Source organism: Aulonocara sp. 'chitande type north' Nkhata Bay, linkage group LG15 (genome assembly GCF_057382095.1).
Source record: "Aulonocara sp. 'chitande type north' Nkhata Bay isolate Kocher_YH1m ecotype deep benthic linkage group LG15, A_spYH_male_GT1.1, whole genome shotgun sequence".
Lineage (NCBI taxonomy): Eukaryota > Metazoa > Chordata > Actinopteri > Cichliformes > Cichlidae > Aulonocara > Aulonocara sp. 'chitande type north' Nkhata Bay.
In genome coordinates, this window is record NC_141358.1 from 8,451,719 (window position 1) to 8,457,368 (window position 5,650).

Here is a 5,650-nt window from a genome sequence, read left to right on the forward strand (position 1 = left end):
TTATTGCAGCAGGAAGTGCTTTCACACAGATGCTTACAAGTATTCATTCTTCTTTCCTCTAGTCTTTGTTTCTTTTGCAAACGCGCGCACACATGTGTGCGCACACACACACGTAATACACAGATGTATCATTTGCATCGCAGAAGCAGAAAAGCGAAAATTACCAGATACAAGCAGCTCCATATTGAAAAAGCTCTGTGAAAATTATTTTTGCTGCTCTTTTCACAGCCACAAAAAGAGCAGGCCGGAGAGAAATATAATAGCAGCGCAGGGTGTTGATGAGCACATACCATGAGGCGTAGAAGATGGAAAGATGAAGTTAGTGTGCTGAAGCGTTCAAAGATTGAAAGAGGAGGAGTGAAGAGAGAGAAGGGTGAAGATGAGCAGGAAGAAAGAAGGAAGAGGAGCGAGACAGAGGTTACAGAGGTGGCTGCTACATCCAGAATGATGAAAATTAAAATGAGGAAAGGAAAGACAGGGAGGGCAAAAAGACAGCCAGAGAGGAGGAATGGTGTCAGAAGAATGCCCTCACCTTCCTTTTTCTCTGTCAAGTAATATTTATTTCTCCCTCCTTCCCTTCCCCCTTTGCAGTAAAAGAAACCTACAGCCTGTTTGCTGGTCATGCCTTCAAGGCCTGATGCTTATCCTACTGAAGCATTACATTAACTGACGACTTTGTCTGTGTTTGTGTGTGTTAGAGAGCTCTGAGGGGGTTTAAGTCAGATGGAGGATTTCCTTCCTTCATGGACACAGATCTGGGAACAGCTTTCCCTTAAACCAAAGCCTTATTCTAACCATCGAAGCAGAAACGGAACTCCTGACTTATAGTCAGCGTGTACAAGCAGCTTCACCCTTAGAGCTGTGGAAATCAGCTGACACACACACACACACACACACACACACACACACACACACACACACACACACACACACACACACACACACACACACACACACACACAGAGTCTAGACACAAACCCATGACTATGTTCTCTTTTCTATATCAGCAGGTTCCATCTTTGATGGTTTCTTTTCATGGTTGGCCACACTGTCTGCCCACTGTGCTTGGCAAGATTTTCCCTTTTATGTCATTTTGTGTGTGTGTGTGCGTGTGTGTGTGTGGATATAGGTGACTATACGGTGTGTACATAATATCTCAGTGCCATTACTGTGCTCTGTGCATATTGCAGAGCAACCTGAAGAAGGCACGATTAGCATTTTGCTGCTGTGATTAGCATTTTCCACCCACACTAACAAGGTAATGTTCCCGCTCAGTAAACAGCTGGTTAACGTGAACATTTAACAAATGCCCAATTTCAGTATTACACATACCAAGACTGGTGTGTGTGTGTGTGTGTGTGTGTGTGTGTGTGTGTGTGTGTGTGTGTGTGTGTGTGTGCTGCCTAGCTTTCTCCCACTTTTTCAGTACACCGTGTGCGAAGAACATGTTTCCCTGTTATCGCTCGTATAGACAACATGCTCCTCCATATAATATTTGACATTAACACTATTAAGATGTCTTGGGTGCAGATATGGATGCATGTGATGCATTCCAATTTGCGTGCACATTTGCATGAGATTGTGTCATTTATATGAAAATGCACAATCCTGGAGGAAACGTGGGTTTAATACAGATACAAATGCCTTTATCTGTGTCCATGCTAATGTCTTAATGTGCGTGAGTGCATATCTGCGTTGTTTGTGGGTAGCCGGTGTGATATATGAGGGGGCTGACCTTTTCGGTGCGCTGATACTAGATGAATAGTTCATTAGAGTGTTGAGGCAACAGCTAACGGTCACATCCTCAAACAGTGGACAGGCGCTCTGAAGAGACCAATTAGGATTGATTGTCACAGCGAGTGAGAGGAGCCGTGTGGAGGAAATGAAGGGAGATCCAAACGCAGGCAGTAGTGGAGAGGTGAAGGTGGTTTATTGAACACAAAATGAGGACAAACAGCAAATGGAGCTCGAACTAAACTATACAGGGAAACAGCTAAACTATAGCGCAGAAACCAGAACATGAACATGAAGCAGGGCGAGCAGAAGCAGACGATGGTTAACAGCAGGGTGAACACACGAGCGAGACACGGTGGTTACACAGACGGACCAGCAACTACAATGACGGAGGACACGACTTAAATACACACAGAGAAACACGGGAATTACACACAGGTGGTGGACACAGCTGGGAATAATCCGTAAGACGAGACAGAGGTAAAACTGAACACTCACATAAGACGCAGACCTTCACAATAAAACATCACACGCAGGCTCGACATAGAGAGACAGACAGGAAATGACATATGAAACTAAGCCCACATCTTAAACCCAGACAAACAGAAACATGGAACTCTCATAATAGACATCATATTCATCACCATAACACGACAAGAGAACAAGAACACAATCCCTGATGCAAACTTAAATCAAAACACAATAAACTCAAAATACTGGGTCCAACGGACCCAGAACCGTGACATTGATCATCAACTCCTATTAGTGTTGTTATTCTCTGACGTGGTGCGAGTGCCTAATGAGAAGTGTCACAGGAGAGACGAGAGAATAAATGATAGATACACTGTATCATTCTCCTTTGGGAGCAGTTTTCCCAAAGCTTTCTGGGTACGGAGCATTATTTGGGTATTAGAAGTAATAGGTTTTCCAGGCTGTTCTTGTCTGTTATACAGAATGGATAGTTAAAACACCACCAGTATGTTCTTTAGTAAAAGCTGAATAAGTACATAGCACAGCCCGTTTACACCATCAAGCATCTCAGATCTGCTATTGCACGGTAATGTGTGCTGTCGCTCTGTACTTAATGTTTTCTGTGTCACAATAGGGTTTAAAATAGGTAGCTGCGATTAAAGATTTTTTCACCTCAGCTTTTATTTTTAATTATAAGTAATTTTGTGATGCATCGTAGAATAAAGAACATTGCACAGTGTTTACCAATTTTCCCTTTTTTATTTGTAATATCCTCCATTTTCTCCATGAGAGTTGACATAGACCAAAACAGCAGTTTAGGTCTATGTCAGAGGTGCCCGTTAACTGTAACCCTATTAATACTGTATTTTAAAGTATTGCTTTGCTTTTTCCTTTCCTTTCCACCATGCATTTTCCAGTGTGGGCTCTCTGCAGGCACTCTGCTTCCTCCCAAACACATTAGGTTAACTGGTGATTCTTAATTGTCCAGAAGTGTGAATTGGAGTGAGAATGGTTGTGTCTGTGACAGCCCCTTGGCACATTGGCAACCTGTTCATGGTGTGCCCAGTCTCCCTCCCCATGCTGGAATGGGCTCCAGCCCCCCTGAATTGGATAAGTGGAAGAAGATGAATGGATGGACATCATTACGGTGAATGTACCTGCTGCAATCTGGGGAACTTGGATAATGTTTTCTGTAGAGAAGAAGCAAGTCAGAAGCACGTCTCATGTATCATGAAATAGTGTGAGGGAATGAATGAATGAACGGCACTCAGGAGCAATTGTCTTTATGTTGAATTGTGTTTAATTACGGCACATTTTCATAGTTGATGTAAGCAAGTACATGCCATGTCTGACATTCTGCACCTAAACTCTAATGAGTTTACATGCCTTGAAAACCAGTTGAGTATCATTCAATACAGATCTAACTTAACATTTCCTCACCAAATCAGTTAAGGTCAAGGTCAAGAGGCTTTTTGGTCATGCCAACCATATGCAGTGGTACAGTACACAGTGAAACGAGACAACGTTCCTCCAAGACCATGGTGCTACATGTGACATATACAGACAATCAACACAGAGCTCTGAAACAGTATGACTCTGAAAAAATATTTATGCCTGATAAAATACAAGTGATCAACTGAAAGCAACAGCTGAATGTATAATTTATTTCTAACGTCTTGTGAGGATATTTTGAAAAGTTGTTGCAATGGACCTTGGACTCACAAACTTTATGTTTTTTTATTCTGGTTTCTTCCTCGTGTCTTTTAAATTTCATAAAGAGTTTTTGAAAAACTGATCAAAGCTCATGCTTATGATTCAACTGACAGAGTTTCATGCCCATCCAAACCTTGACTATGCACCAAATAAAGTATATATGTATATTCATATATACTGAGAAGACCATCAAAACTGTTTCATTGGGTGATACTTAAAGAGCTGCTACCCTCCCTCTAAAGAGCTGCTAATAAAGAGACTTGGGGGTGTTTGCCTTCTGCCCCATAATTACAATCAAGCCTAATTCCTGGGTGGAAAAAAAACAGAACATAATCACTGTTACCAGGTTCTCTGAGAGTGAACGGTTTAGTTCAGCCGTGTCATTTTATATTAGCTTTTAAAACACCAAAGCGTGTTCTGCAGCTATGCTTGAGTGATTCAGAAAGCACGCCAGTGGTGAGATATACACAAGCCATAGAAAAGAAACTTCCTGAGAATGTATTTTATTAAAAAAAAGAATAAAAGGAGGAGAAAATGCAGATGCAAGAGGTTTTCAATTTTCATACCATTACGAATAACACCCCGAGCACTACTGGGAGTATATCATCAACAAGTAATCAGTGTGCATGATGGGCTGTATAGGCTTCCTGACCAGGAATGGTGTGATTTCTGATGAGTGTTAGGCCATCTTTATTGCTCTTGCTCCCCTTTAGCCTCCCACCACCAGTCTCTCAGAACCCCCGCACCTCCACTCCACTCCTCCCCCCTGTGATGGTGACAGATCCAAGTGGCACGGCTTATCCCTGCATACTGGAGCAGCTCTTTGGATCATCAGCCTCTGTGGCACTAAGAGCCAAAGATGAGAGAGGGAGTGGAAAGACTTCTTTTTTCCCCTGTTTTTCACCCTCCATCCAACACAATACAAAGCTAATATCCCCTCCTGTGTTTTGTTTTTCCATTCCCCTAAAAATCAACATTTATCTGCATCTGCTCCTTTGACTCTGACAGGTGACTTTGACTCCTGCTGACTTAACTCTCTGTGTTTACAGCGAGTCCAAAACAAGGAGGTTGAAGAAATATACCGAAAAGCATCGCGGCTTCTATCCTTGTTTAATTACAGTGATGTCAAAAGTTAACAAGATAAGATTAAAAAAGACCTTGACAGCTTAACGCAGCAGATCGTAAGATTGGTCATGTGATATTTCAGTTCCTCACATAAACAGCTTATCAATAATCGATTGTGCTCTGTCCTTTTCGACCTTCACTTTATCACTGGTGGTTTTGTTTAACTTAATAACACATTTCTGTTTTCAACTTGTAACATTACAAATACAGCAAGCTTGAATTGCTACTTTTTAGAAAGGGTCACATGGTTTAAATTAACCAATAAAGATATTCCTTTTCATGTTGGAGCGCTCAGACTGTCGGCTTGGTCACCTGGAGGTTTGTTTCTGCTTTCGTTTTTTTTTTTTTTCAAGCAGACAGGGAGACACCCCTCCCCAAACGGTAAGAGAGCCCTAATTAATTTTTCATATTAGTTACTTTTTAAATCTAACTCTAGCCAATAGGCCTTGGGCGGTGCTTTGAATATATGCATTAATGTTTTCATGCTCTCCCTTACCACTGGCTATGATTTAATAACATCTTCCTCAATGCTATGTCCAGAGCTTTTCTCTTTTTTTTCTTCTTTTTTACTAGAGAGCCTTAATTAGCTACAACTTTGAGCCTCCTG